Raw genomic sequence first — 15,710 nt, forward strand, 5'->3', positions numbered from 1 at the left:
CTCCGGAGGGTGGAGCCCACAACTCTGGTTCTGACTCTATAGGAGACCCACACACACCTGCCTAATCAGTCTCCTGGCCATTCCCAAAACCTGGTCCCAGGATCAGAGATTTCCTCCCACCCAGATCACTGTGAAATCTTCATGCTCCAGGTCCCAAACAGAGTTTTGAAAAAAAACAAGGAAACTGAAAACACAGTTTCCAACAATTTAATCAAGCACCCTGGAGCCCCTCAACCTGCCTGGTTGAGAATCCCGGGCGAAATATCCTTTTTATATCATGACAGATCACCACATTGTCACAATATGTTATATATCTTATGTTGTACAGTGCTGCGTAAGCTGTTGGTGCTATATAAATTCTGTATAATAATAATATCCTCCAGCAGGGAAATTCAGTGTTGTCCTGCCTGCAGTATTAAGTTTGGCCACTGGATGTAGCCCAGAATAAATGTACTGTTATAGAAAATAGAGACTGTTTAGCCTAATAGAAAACTATTTCACTCTAACAAAAGGAAGTGGAGCTCAGACTTCATCTTAGAAATTGAGAGAGAAGGAACCAGCCATAATTCTCTTGTAATGGACTGAACTTACATTCCTTAAAGGCAGCATCGCTGGTGGGAATGGACTTCTTGCTATGAAAGAGCAGGGCCCTCAGTCCCCTCATGTTTTGCATTTTATTGGTATTGTTCTGTCACATGTTCTGTCCCCCTTTGTAATGCACAGCGCTGAGCGAACTATTGGCGCTTTATAAATACCGTATAATAATAATATATAGCTTAATCATTTGATCATGTTCTGTATGTTCCATATATTAATAATATTTACTGTTTTTCCTAATTGATTCCTACCTACCCTGTTTTGTTAATAAAACTTTAAAATTACATTCAGTCTGGCTTATTGCAGAATAGGAGGGTTTAGCTACATATTAAAGTTACACACAGGGAAACGTGTAGCGAGAACAGAACATATATACACACACACAATATCAACTAGCATAACAACTGTTTTAAAAAGTATATGATAAAACTACTAGAATAGAATAAAACTGAATGAAAACCATTTTAGTTTCCCATTAAGAAGTGTTATTAGGAAAAGGAATTGTTTATTGAATGAAGCTGAGGGTGGGTTTTCACAGTGCACTTTTTGTATTCAGTATATGACAGAGCAATGTAATGGAGAAAGCTAAGAAAACAATAATAAGAGGTTATAGTGCCATCTTGTGGTAAAGTCTAATTAATGACTATTTCTTTACAATGATTGGACACCATTAACACAGGCCACAGTTATAACATGTCCATTCAGAAATGTGCAGATCAGTAAGATGTCCATTCAGTAATCTGTAGATCAGTAAGATGTCCATTCAGTAATCTGCAGATCAGTAAGATGTCCATTCAGTAATCTGCAGATCAGTAAGATGTCCATTCAGTAATCTGCAGATCAGTAAAATGTCCATTCAGTAATCTGCAGATCAATAAGATGTCCATTTAGTAAATGTTTAATTCAGAATAACTGGACCGGATACATCTAATGCTAGGCCGTCAAATGAAATGTTTCAATTATTTTATCACTGTCAGAATCGGTGGTCGGTGAGTGTACAACATAATGCCCAACTGTCCTCAGCAGGAATATATACTTCTCTGTTGTGATACTTCGATTCTGCTGCTTCTGATGGGCAGTGAGAGTGAAGCAGTCAGATGTGCTTAGGTCAAGACAGACTGTGGGGATTTATTTACTAAAACTGGAGCGTGCAAAATCTGGTGCAACTCTATATTGCAGAAACCAATCAGTTTCCAGTTTTTACTGCCAAAGCTTAACTAAAAAAACTGAAGTTAAAAGCTGATTGGCTACCATGCACATCTGCACCAGATTCTGAGTGCTCCAGTTTTAGTAAATCTACCTCTCTGTGGTGCTACTCTGAATACAAAGCTGTGCAGGCTGCATATAAGTGCCAAACTCCAGAGGACTTCAGTATTGGCACTTGGACACCACTTCCCTGCAGTGCTGAGCACTGTCAGTAATATATTTATTACAGGTACTTATATAGCACCAATTTACGCAGCACTTTACATATATATTGTAATTACATCAGTCCCTAACCCCCAAGGGGCGTAAAATCTAAGGTTCCTAATTCACATTCATACATACACATACTAGGGTCAATTTAGACAGGATCCAATTAACCTATCAGCATGTCTTTGGAGTGTGGGAGGAAACCGGAGTAACCCGGAGGAAACCCACGCAGGCACAGGGAGAACTTGCAAACTGCAGGCGAGTGGTGTCGTGGTCTGGATTCAAACCAACGACCCTAGTACTGCCAGTTGGAAGTGCTAACCATGTAGCCACTGTGCTGCCCATTAAGCCCAAACCTAGTGGATCGTTACACTACCTAGCCACAATTCATTTCTAATCCCTGATAATTTCCCTTGTGTGAACATAGTCCATGGGGTGCAGCATTGTCTTCCTGGCAGCCAAGTCTTCAACACTGCCATGTTAAGATCAGATCCTTTATATGCTAACCTATGGGACCTGGCAGAGATTTGCAGTGTGTCTGCAAAATTCTGCTGAGCATCTCTTCCATCTCTTCCAGGTCCCATACATTGGGAGACGCACTGCTTTCTGGGGGCTTTTCATGCATGTGTAAATATGCTACAGGTCTCTTATTAGGTGCTGCAGACACATGGGGGTTTATTTACTAAAGCTAGAGATTCCAAAATCAAACTCCCTTCTGCATAGAAACCAATCAGCTTCCAGGTTTCATTGCCAAAGCTTCATTGAACAAGCTGAGGTTAGAAGCTGATTGGTTTCTATGCAGAAGGGAGTCTGATTTTGGACTCTCCAGCTTTAGTAAATAAACCCCATGGTGTATCAGCACATGTGCCATACATGTTCAAATGTTGCGCTAAAAGTCCTGGACACGTCATCCTTCCCTAGGCAAAGAGTCATAGAAAAAAGAGGTATTAATTGTTTACAACAATCCTAGGCACCCTGCACATGGGAACAGTGTATACTCCAAATCCCCATGGCTTACTCCCTTTGCTCATGAAACTGTACAGAAATAAAGTTAAGAGACGGTGAGACCAGCATTAAAGTGACCCTATTACACTGCTCAAAAAAAATTAAAAGGAACACTATTTAATCAGAGTATAGCATCATGTCAATTAAACTCCTGGGATATTGATCTGGTCAGTTAAGTAGCAGAGGGGGTTGTTAATCAGTTTCAGCTGCTTTGGTGTTAATGAAATTAACAACAGGTACACTAGATGGACAACAATGAGACAGCCCCCAAAACAGGAATGGTTTTACAGGTGGAGGCCACTGAAATTTTTACCTTACTCATCTTTTCTGACTGTTTTTCACTAGTTTTGCATTTGGCTAGGGTCAGTGTCACTACTGATAGTATGAGGTGATACCTGGACCCTACAGAGGTTGCACAGGCAGTCCAGCTCATCCAGGATGGCACATCAATACATGCCATTGCCAGAAGGTTTACTGTGTCTCCCAGCATAGTCTCAAGAACATGGAGGAGATTCCAGGAGACAGGCAGTTACTCTAGGAAAGCTGGACAGGGCCGTAGAAGGTCCTTAACCTATTAGAAGGACCAGTATCTGCTCCTTTGTGCAAGGAGGAACAGGATGAGCAGTGCCAGAGCCCTATAAAATTACCTCCAGAAGGCCACTGGTGTGAGTGCCTCTGACCAAAGTCAGAAACAGATTACATGAGGGTGGCCTGAAGACCAGATGTCCTCTAGTGGGCCCTGTGCCCACTGCCCGACACCATAGAGCTTAATTGGCATTTGACATTGAACACCAGAATTTGCAGGTCCTCCACTGGCGTCCTGTGCTTTTCACAGATGAGAGCAGGTTCACCCTGAGCACATGACAGACGTGAAAGGGTCTGGAGAAGCCGTGGAGAACGTTATGCTGTTCGTAACATCGTTCAGCATGACCATTTTGGTGGTAGGTCAGTGATGGCCTGGGAAGGCAAATACATAGAGGGATGCACAGACCTCTACAGGCTAGACAATGGATCCTTGACGATTTTTTGGTACATTCTTGCTAATTAATAAAAATAATTGAAAAAGAAATTATGCTTATCTTATTTTTCTGATACACCTGCACTGTAAACTTTTGTGTTTGCCCCTGTGATCACTCAGCAATAGATAACCCACCCAGCACACATATGGTTTACCCCTTTAAAAAAAATTAAATCATAACTGAGAGAAATTCTTGCATGATTTTCACATTTTAAATACTTGCTGTTTTATATTTCATTATCATACTTCGTATACAGATTTGCTCATTTTCAGTTAATGTTGTGAGAAAATAAATGACAGCATAATCTGTCTCTAACTGAACTTTCCTGAGCGATAGTAGACAAACAGCCTTCTTCAGCAAACAGTGCAAGCAGCAACTGTATGACAAAGTGCTAGGTAAAAAAATAAAAAAAGGTTCTGCTTCCATTAAAGGCTCTCGCCGCCTGACAGTTCTTAAATACCTAAGGGGCGGGACCGCCCGATGTCATGCTGGGTTGATGATGTCATGCTGGGTTGATGATGTCACAAGGGGTTGGGGTCACCCAAGACATCACCAGGTGGCCCCATCCCTTAGTAGGAATTGTCAGACAGTGGGAGCCTTCATCTGGAGCAGAGCCTCTTTTTTTTTTTTTCAGATCGGTACTGGCAGCGGGCATCGTGACTGACAATGAATCTACACTGTGGTACTTTTTTATTTTTGTTTTTTAAATAAAGGACTTGTAAAAAAAACTGCCTCCTGTGTCTTTTTACACTACACTTTTTTTTTGTCTGAATGAGTAGGGATACCATGAACCTTCACAGATTTTATTGTGGAAACATTTTCATATTCCATTGTAAATCAACTCAAATGTGTCCATTTAGCGAATAGAGACAAGCTAGGTGAAAGAATACTTACACAGGGCAATCGACCAGCAATAACACTATAAACTGAAACCACAACATGTGAGTCTATCATTACAAGGTAAGGCAAACAAATGACACAGGACATATCACTATCCTAATGCATAGTTAAAACAACAAAAAACACTTGAAAGTACACAATGCCTTTAAGGCCCCATTCACAATTTGTGTTGCGGCTCATGGTATTGTGTGCAAGACATGCAATTACATGTGTCGTGCATAGGGCAGCCCATTGATGCACATTTGTCCTGCAAAGAAAACTCATGTTCCTTTTTGGGTGACAAGCTTTGCACAATTTTTGTTGTGTGACAATCACGGAAAAATCAAATCGTGTTAGGAGTGCCATGTTGTTTTTTATTGTAGGCCTGTAATTCTTAGGAATAACTCACTGAAATGTGTCCGAACAAGAGTCTAGTAAACATCCCGGGTATGATAAAATTTTAAACACAAAATCATAAATTATAATATAATAATCATAAAAAATAATATAATAATAAATTTAATTCAATAATGTAATCAAACCAAAAACACTGAAATTTGAAATATAGCGCCAAGTTCGCACATCACTGAGCAAAGTCGCAAAACGTTTTCAGTGTCTAATGACGAATTTCTCCACGAATCATTATCACTCAATTCTGCAAGTGGTTCTAATTTACTATCGCTGTTCTCAAGCTGGTCTAAAACCGATTTTGACCTAAAGGGACGCTTTTTGGACACCATGGACGTTTCTCAGTTTCTAGGCAAAAATAATAGTAAAAATGCAGGCAGGGCACAGGACAAAGCAGTAGGGACAAAATGTATGTGAAATGGTTTTATACAGTAATGTAATACAGTCAGATTTTAGTGTATTGAGTGAATGTCAAATTTTTACATTTTTTAAATTCCCGCCGGTTCTGTCCCCCTGTACGTACCGACGCTCACAGGGAACGGAACCCAGAAGACAAATGCCACTATCGGCCGGAGGACATGGCCGGGGACGCTGCAGGGGGGACATTGCGGGACCGCAGGACAAGGTAAGTGCTTGAAGGATCCTAGAGCAACGCTGCAGGGTAATCCCGAGTGTAGCTCTTACCGCTTCTGGTACTGAAACTTAACCCTGAGCTACACTCAGGAATACTGCCAGGGAGTTAAAGTGATACTAAACCCCAGACCCTGCATTCACTATATCTGGTCTCCCACAGCACCCACAACATGAAAATGCAATTATTTTAGTAAATATAAACTGCTAAATACCTTTTCTCAACAGCAGAGCACTGGTTAAGTCTTATGACTTCAGCAGAGCACTGGTTAAAGCTTGTAGGAGGAGTTTTCTTTCTGCTCTAAGAGGATGTGAAACCCCTGACCCTTTTGTCTGGACAGTGCTAATTGGCCTTGTGCTGATAATATGCACTCTCCCAATAAAAAAAAAAAAAAAAATAGCAATACACACCAAACTGAGCATGTGCATGTAACTATGGATTCAGTCTATCAGGTGGTCATTTCAACAAGAGCAGGGGCAGAGAAGACAGGATCAAACAGCCTTTATATACAATGTGAAGGATTAACCCCTTAGGTTCCACAGCGAGTATAACAAGCATGCTTTACTGCATATACAGACTGATTTTACTGTTGTGGGTTTAGTAACACTTTAAGAATGAATCACACATTCTACCGTGATTTGGAATTGCAGGCTGATTCGCTGGGATTTCCAAATTGCCAAGTGTGAATGGGGCCTAAATTTTCAACACTGTGCCTAATGCACAGATATTTATTTATTTATTTATTTATTACAGGTACTTATATAGCGCCGTCAATTTACGCAGCGATTTACATATATAGTGTACATTCACATCAGTCCCTAACCCTCAAGGAGCATACATTCTAAGGTCCCTAACTTACATTCATACAAACACATATTAGGGCAATTTAGACAGGATCCAATTAACCTACCATGTCTTTGGAGTGTGGAAGGAAACCGGAATACCCAGAGGAAACCCACGCAGGCACAGGGAGAACATGCAAACTCCAGGCAGGTGGTGTCATGGTTAGGATTTGAACCAACGACCCTAGTGCTGCCAGGCGGTAGTGCTAACCATTTAGCCACTGTGCTAAAACCAATTTCTGTAATACACTAACAATTTAATTTACATTAGCTGACCGATTTATATGTATGGATAAAAGAAAAAAAAATAAAGATGTCCTTTTAAATAGCAGCCATGCAGTGCTACTATAAGATCCCAGCTTTTGGCTCCATAGTTTGGTGGTTATCGCCGTTATTGTTTTTGAATGATGCGTCCATCCTTGGACTAGAGAAGCAGTGTGATGAATGCAGCATGATCTGTCCATGAATACACAGCGCCGTTATAGAGCAATAACAATAAAATTCTAAGCTGCCCCTAGAGAGAAAACAATTGAGTTCTCTTTGCCCTGCAGTATTTTCATACTTGGATGATTTAATTGCCTGAATGGTTATTAATATTTGACAGAGGTTATAATGTGACAATCCTTTTACAGCATTGCTAATAACAATATTTCCCCTTCACTATTGTCTGCGGCCTACGCTTTACAGCTACACACTTCCTGAAAAACAGGAAATGATTTTGCAGCGTGAAGCTATTGTCAATTATGAAGAGCCAGGGAAAGTCAAAGATATACAGCAGTAAAGCTTAGTAAATAATACTCGGCGCCGTAAAGCTGTCCTTAACACGCAGACGCTCACTAAGAATGAATTCATTTCTCAGAAACCCCCTGCCAGTTTACTTCTGTGCAACCCATGACCAAATATTGCTGTGGCTATAGCATGCCCATATCTCCCAACTAATAGAGACAGAAAGGAGGGATATACAGTTGTGCTCAAACGTTTGCATACCCTGGCAGAAATTGTGAAATGTTGGCATTGATATTGGAAATATGACTAATCATGCCAAAAAATGCTCTTTTATTGAAGGATGATGATCATATGAAGCCATTTATTGTCAAAGAGTTGTTTGGCTCCTTTTTAAATCATAATAACAGAAATCACCCAAATGGCCATGATCAAAAGTTTACATACCCTGGAATGTTTGGCCTTGGTACAGGCAAAAAGGTGACACAGACGGGTTAAAATGCCAATTAGAGGTTAATGTCCCATATCTGTGGCTTTTTAAGTTGCAATTAGTGTCAGTGTATAAATATTAAATTAGTTTGTTAGCTCTTACGTGGAAGCACTGACTAGCCTAGATACTGAGCCATGGGGATCAGAAAAGAACTGTCAAAAGTCCTGCGTAACAAGGTAATGGAACTTTATACAGATGGAAAAGGACATAAAAAGATGTCCAAAGCCTTGAATATGCCAATCAGTACTGTTAAATCACCTATTAAGAAGTGGAAAGTTCAGGGATCTCGATACCAAGCCAAGGGCAGGTAGACCAAGAAAGATAGCAGTCATATTTTCAATATCAATGCCAAAATTTCACAATTTCTGCCAGGGTATGCAAACTTTTCAGCACAACTGTATTTTACAAACTTTTTATTAATGCTCCCTTCCTCTCCCATTTTCTATTTCTATCAACGTGAAAAAAAATGAGTGACAGACCATAAAAACTCCAAACCATGCATATGCATTTACAGGCATCAAAGACATATCACATGACCTAGGACAGTAAGGGGGAGAAGCTGCGTTCATTCCCAGAAGGCGTTGTACTGAGACTGGGGTATGATCTGTAAGTACACAGAGGGTGGGGGGACAACTTAGCCCTAGACCACCCCTCAGACCCCTCCAAGAACCTGTTAAGCCCCCTCACTTACTTATGGCTTATTTAGACTTGTGGTAGCCCTCTGAAGAGCAGCCTGCGGTGGATTGCTTTTTAGAAGGTGTCAATCTGCAGTAGATTGCTTTTAGGCATTACGTCAACTCCTCACCACCCATTTTAAACCATAAACAGAAGGGAATCATTTTTTGCCATACATGTCTATGCCCCCTGATGAATAAAGAGTAATCACCGCTCAAGGCTGGTCTCCACATTTATCACCTCCACTGCACACTAGCATGTGATGGCCCTGTTTGTAGCAGACATCAGCGCAGGGAAGAAAAATCCAGTCGGCCCCACATCCAATAAAATCACCTTTATTTGGACATATTCATAATAGACACTCCACAATATACAAAAGAGGGAACATAGCACTCCATCTAACGCGTTTCACGCCACCATCAGAGCGTAACCATAGCTAATGATTTTAATGGTTAGGCGCTGATGGTGTGAAATGCGATAGCTGGAGTGCTATGTTCCCTCTTGTGTATATTGTAGAGTGTCTATTTTGAATATGTCCAATATAAAAGGTGAAATATGTCCAAATGACCCGTTTGGAAAGCAGATAATCCGAGATATTTATTAAGAGGCATGGCAAGTTGACACTGTTCTACTCTGAGGGGGGGGGGGCGGAAGAGGTGATGAGGATTTCTTTTTCTCACAGTTATTGTTTATAACAGTGATGATCTCTGTTTAATAGTTTTAACTGTCATGAATGGCCTTCCATTCATGAACAGCTTGCTTACTGTTGTGATTGGCGACAGCTAATCACATGGTACAGGTTGCCAATCACAGCACCACAACAGTAAGCAAGCTGTTCTTGAATGAAAGCCATTTATGACACTTTGTTTACATACAGTTGCAAGAAAAAGTATGTGAACCCCTTGGGATTACGTGGAGTTTTGCATGAATTGGGCATAAAATGTGCTCTGAACGTCATCTAAGTCACAACAATAGAAGAACACAGTCTGCTGAACATAATACTACACAAACATTAGATGTTGCCATGGTTTAATTGCACATAACATGTAAACATTCACAGTGCAGGGAGGAAAAAGTATGTGAACCTTTGGGCTTAATAACTGGTTGACCCTCCTTTGGCAGCAATAACCTCAACCAAACATTTCCTGTAGTTGCAGATCAGACCTGCACAACGATCTGGAGTAATTTTGGACCACTCCTCTTCACAAAACTATTTCATTGTAGCAATATTCTTGGGATGTCTGGTGTGAATCGCTCTCTTAAGGTCATGCCACAGCATTTCAATCGGGTTGAGGTCAGGACTCTGACTGGGCCACTCCAGAAGGCGTATTCTGTGCTGTTGCAGCCATTGTTTTGTTGAATTACTTGTATGCTTTGGGTCATTGTCCTGTTGCATCACCCATCCTCTGTGGAGCTTCAGCCAGTGGACAGATGGTCATACATTTTCGTGCAAAATGTCTTGATAAACTCTGGAATTCATTTTCCCATCAATGACAACAATCCGTCCAGGCCCTGAGGCAGCAAAGCAGCCCCAAACCATGATGCTCCCTCCGCCATGTTTTACAGTGGGGATGAGGTTTTGATGTTGGTGTGCTGTGCCTTTTTTTCTCCACACATAGTGTTGTGTGTTCTTCCCAAACAACTCAATCTTGGTTTCATCTGTCCACAGTATATTTTGCCAGTAGTGCTGTGGAACATCCAGGTGCTCTTTTGCAAACTTCAAACGTGCTGCAATATTCTTTTTGGACAGCAATGGCTTCCTCCGTGGTGTCCTCCCATGTACTCCATTCTTGTTTAATGTTTTCCTTATTGTAGATGTGTCAACAAAAATGTTAGCATGTGCCAGAGATTTCTGTAGGTCTTTAGCTGACACTCTGGGATTCTTCTTTACCTCATGCAGCATTCTGCGCTGTGCTCTTGCAGTCATTTTTACAGGACGACCACGACTAGGGAGAGTAGCAACAGTGCTAAACTTTCTCCATTTGTAGACAGTCTGTCTTACCGTGGACACATGAACATCAAGGCTTTTGGAGATACTTTTGTAACCCTTTCCAGCTTCATGCAAGTCAACAATTCTTGATCGTAGGTCTTCTAAGAGCTCTTTTCTGCGAGGCATGGTTCACATCAGACAGTGCTTCTTGAAACCAGTAAACCCAAAACAGGTGTGTGTTTTTTAAGGGCAGGACAGCTGTCAGCAACACATCCAATATCATCACACTGATTGGAGTCAAGGTTGGCTCACTCCTGGCTCCAATTAACTCTAGGAGAAGTCATTAAGCTAGGGCCTCACATACCTTTTCCTCCCTGCACTGTGAATGTTTACATGTTATGTGCAATTAAACCATGGCAACATCTAATGTTTGTTTAGTATTATGTTCAGCAGACTGTGTTCTTCTATTGTTGTGACATAGATGTCGTTCAGAGCACATTTTATGCCCAATTCATGCAAAACTCCACTTAATCCCAAGGGGTTCACATACTTTTTCTTGCAACTGTAGTATCATGTGATCGTTATGATTGGTTATAGCAATCACATGATACCCTGGCAGCTCACAGCAGTCATGGTACCACACCGCTCTGTGCTTTAGGGGGTGCGCATGTGCAGTGTAACATACAGCAAGGTTGTCTAGCCTGTAGCTGCCACCCACCCACAGAAGATGTACTGTAGGCAGGCGGCAAATGGATGAAAAACTTCCCTGCTCACAACATACACTTCTTATTTTATAACATCAGCTTTGTAATAACAATACAAATAATAGTTATTATTGGCAGTCCAGCTTACTTGAAAAATCTCGGTCTGCTGGCCATCTCTTTTCACAACTTCCTGGATCTCAGCATTCTTTGCAGCTTCTCTATGGCTGTTTACATTCAATTTCAAAGGACTACATATCCCATGGTACCTTGCTGTCTGCAAGTACTGGCTCTCCTACTGACTCCACCCCAAAACCCCTCCTCTCAGCACCTTTGTAGTTCAGAAGGCAGGCTCTGTGAAATGTGTGACACCTCACTGCCTACTTACAGGGTATAGGGCACTGGTGGCGGACCTATGGCACACGTGCCGCAGCGGACACACAGAGCCCTCTCTGTCGGCACGCTAACCAAGTCGCCCCAGCAGCCGAGCATCTGATAACGGGCCACATAGGGGCCAATGTGCATGCTTGGAAAGGAATAGGGCCTCTATAGGACCGTGCATAACTGCAGGGAGGGGCGATTGGTTACCCGGCTGGAGAACTGCGGAGGAGAGAGCGGGGAGCAGAGAGCGGTGAGGACAGAGCTCAGACCAGAGGGACAGTCATCCATCTGATGCAGGGAGGAGAGTCCAGTGATCGGTGACAGTCAGGGGCAGACTGACCATTTGGAAACTCAGGCACTGCCCGAGGGCCCGGGGTCAGTAGGGGGCCCCATGAGATGCTCCTGGTACCTTTTTCATAGGTTTTTTTGAGTTTGGGCAAGGACACAGGGGCCCCATGATCCCCTATTGCCCGGGGGCCCCATGAGTTGTCAGTCTGCCCCTGGTGACAGTACAATGTGAGGCTGCAGTGTCAGTGTCCCTGGGATGTGACATTCTCCTCTACTGCATCCTCCTCACCTGCAGCCTCCTCCGTCTGTCCGATCACCCCGCCGGGGGCCCGGGCCACCTTCCATCATCAAAGTGCCGGGACTGCAGAGTCCCCATACATGTCAGGAGCAGGGAAGTTGAATATTCTACCTCCGTCTGATTGATGACAGACGCATCCTTGGGTCAGTAGAGTAGTAAAGTTTATGGGATCACTGCAGTCAGACTTGGGGCCCCCAGTGCCGCATGACAGCCCATCCCCTGTACTTTGCTGAGACACTTCTGAGCCCACACTGGTGACGTCATTGGTGCCTCTCCCACCTGCAAAGTGATCATAGTACTACTGATGACGTCATGGCGCTGGCTGAATTGCAATAAACTTTATCGGATAAAGGCTGTAGCCCCCCGCCCCCCTCCATAGGGTGTCATCAATTTGTATTACCCAACACCCAGTCACTCCTGCAATGACAGAAGCAGATAGGTACTGCAAAATGATCACCCCAGAGGGAGAGTTTATTGGGATTGATGGATTCTTGTGATCCTGAGATTTATAAGTGAATGTTTTCTGTGTGTTTGTGGAAGTTGTCAGCCATTCTGTATTGTTTGTAAATAGTGGATACAATGTAAATCCATTGTAAAGTACAGAACTAGATTTAAAGGGGAACTCCAGGAATTATCTTTAGAGTAGGTTCACACTGGTGTGGGTCAGGAACGCTCGCAAAATTGCACATGTTCATGACCCGCAGATCTGAGCAGTTTTTCTCTAAACTAAAACCTCAGTATTCAGGTTTAATTGCATTGTTGGCACTTTGTGATAAATAAGTGGGTTTTAGGCTGCAGTTTGGGCACGCGGTCTCTAAAAGGTTCGCCATCGCTGGTATAGGGAATGTGTGTCACAGAATTCATGGAAGTAAACGTGGGAGAATCTTCACAAAGTAAGTTGACAAAATAAACAAAAGAGGCTAAGTGAGCGCAGCAAAAGCTGCTGAGACACCAAAAAGGTAACCATAAAGACCTCCCAGGTAAATAATAATAATAAAAGATGCAGCACTAAAATAAAAAAAATATATATGTGCATAAAGTGCTAATGCAAATGGAAAATGATGTATCATTCAGAATCAATTCCAGATATTAAAGTGCCAATGGTGCTATTAGTGACCATAAACAAAACATGAAATATATTGTGATACAAGTGCTTATAGTATGATCAAATATACAAGTCCAATAAGTGATCCAATGTGTAGTAGTCTAAAAACCACTCAAGGTGGCTAAGGTGCTAAATAAGTGAAAGTCCAAATATTGAACGTGAGGATCCACAAGAAGATCTCATCATAGGTGTTCCATATATCTCATGTTTTGTTTATGGTCACTAATAGCACCATTGGCACTTTAATATCTGGAATTGATTCTGAATGATCCATCATTCTCCATTTGCTTTAGCACTTTATGTACATATATATATTTTTTTACTTTAGCGCTGCACCTATAAGTTGACAAAATGTCACAATGATTTGAATAGGAGTAGGCTAGAAATAATTGAAATACAATGTGAATATACAAAATGAATATATTTTAGATTTCGATCACAGATACGCTAAGGATAATGGGGCAGGTATACCTGCTTAATCCATTGCTATATGTCTCAGTTTGGCTAGTTTAACCACTTGCCTACTGGGCACTTTTACCCCCTTCCTGCCCAGACCAATTTTCAGCACTCTCATACTTTGAATGACAATTGCACAGTCATGCAACACTGTACCCAAAATAAATTTGTATTTTATTTTTTTAAACAAATAGAGCTTTCTTTTGGTGGTATTTAATCACCACTGGGGTTTTTATTTTTTGCTAAACAAACAAAAAAAAGATCAAAAAGTTTGAATGAAAAAGTTTTTCTTAGTTTCTGTTATAACGTTTTGTAAATAAGTAATTTTTCTCCTTCAGTGATGGGCACAGGCGGCACTGATGGGCAGCACTAATGTGCACTGTTAGGTGGCACTGATGGTCACTGATTCAACTGATGGGCACTATTTGCCACACTGATCACCAGGACATTGATGATCAGGGCCCTGATGATCAGTGTACAAGTCCCCCTGTGAAATGCCGCTTACCGGCTCTCCTCTCCTCGCATGCTGTCAACGTGAGGAGAGGACTGCCGATAACCAGCATTTCCTATTTACCCTGTGATCAGCAGTGATTGGACACAGCTGGTCACATGGTAAAAGCGGCTGTGATTGGCCCATTCCTTAGCCATGTGATCAGCTGTGTCTAAAGAACATAGCAATCCCAGGGGGCGTGCGGGGGGTGTGGTTCTGGGAGGATGTCCACACCCCCCCTAAAATATTTAAGTTTGTTTTTCAATTGAGTTGTACAGTTTATAGGTCACATTAAAAGATTTATCTTTGTCTCTTTTTTTACATCACAGAAACCTGACATTTTAACAGGGATGTGTAGACTTTTTATATCCACTGTATACACTCCAACTATCACAATGTTTAACACAGTGGCTAAGTGGTTATCACTTCCCCCGAGTAATACTAGGGTCAATGGTTCTAATCCCAACTATGACAGCACCTGCCTGGAGTTTGCATGCTCTCCCTGTGCCTGCGTGGGTTTCCTCCAGGTACTCCAGTTTCCTCCCCCACTCCAAAGACATGCTGATAAATTATTTGGATCCTGTCTAAATTGGTCCTAGTATGTATGAATATGAGTTATGGACTTTAAATTGTATGCTCCTTGAGGGTTAGGGACTGATGTGAATGTACAATACATATGTAAAGTGCTGCGTAAATTGACGGTGCTATATAAGTACCTGTAATACATAAATCATTTTAAAGAACCTGTAGAAAGTTTCCAACATCTGTATAACATGGCACTTCCACACTGGGATGTTCAGACCATTCATCAGTGGAATCAAACAGCACAACACATCTTTTCCAGCTTGTAACCCAGCAGCAAATTGGCAGATAGCAGAAGATTTTCACACAGAATTTATTTCGAATGTGAATTGCGATTGTTAGAAACTAGGTGGCTGTGTGATTTTAACAACACAACACAAGAAAGCATGAAAGAGACAAAGTATTCTAGTGACATCTATTGGCAATATAGAATCACAACATAATAGCCTTACTCCATAACAAACACAGCTCAGTGATTGCTATCACGTCAGTATAGCTGATGCACCAGAAATAAGCTGCTATAGAAAAATAGCAGCTGAAATTCTTTTCCTGTGGTTCAGCTTTCATATATGAACCTAAAAGGAATAGTATTTTCATTCCTTATATAGTTTTTAGAACAAAAGAAGTAAAAAAAAAAAAAAAGCATTTCTTTGTAGTCGGGTAACAATGACATTTGCATTTGAATATTTCATATTCATTTATTTATTTCAGGTACTTGTATAGCACTGCCAATTTACACAACACTTTACATATATATTGTTCATTCACATCAGTCCTTAACCCTCAAGGGGAGTACA

This window comes from Staurois parvus, unplaced genomic scaffold, assembly GCF_062004578.1.
Source record: "Staurois parvus isolate SC_StPar_1 unplaced genomic scaffold, SC_StPar_1.0 ptg000243l, whole genome shotgun sequence".
Lineage (NCBI taxonomy): Eukaryota > Metazoa > Chordata > Amphibia > Anura > Ranidae > Staurois > Staurois parvus.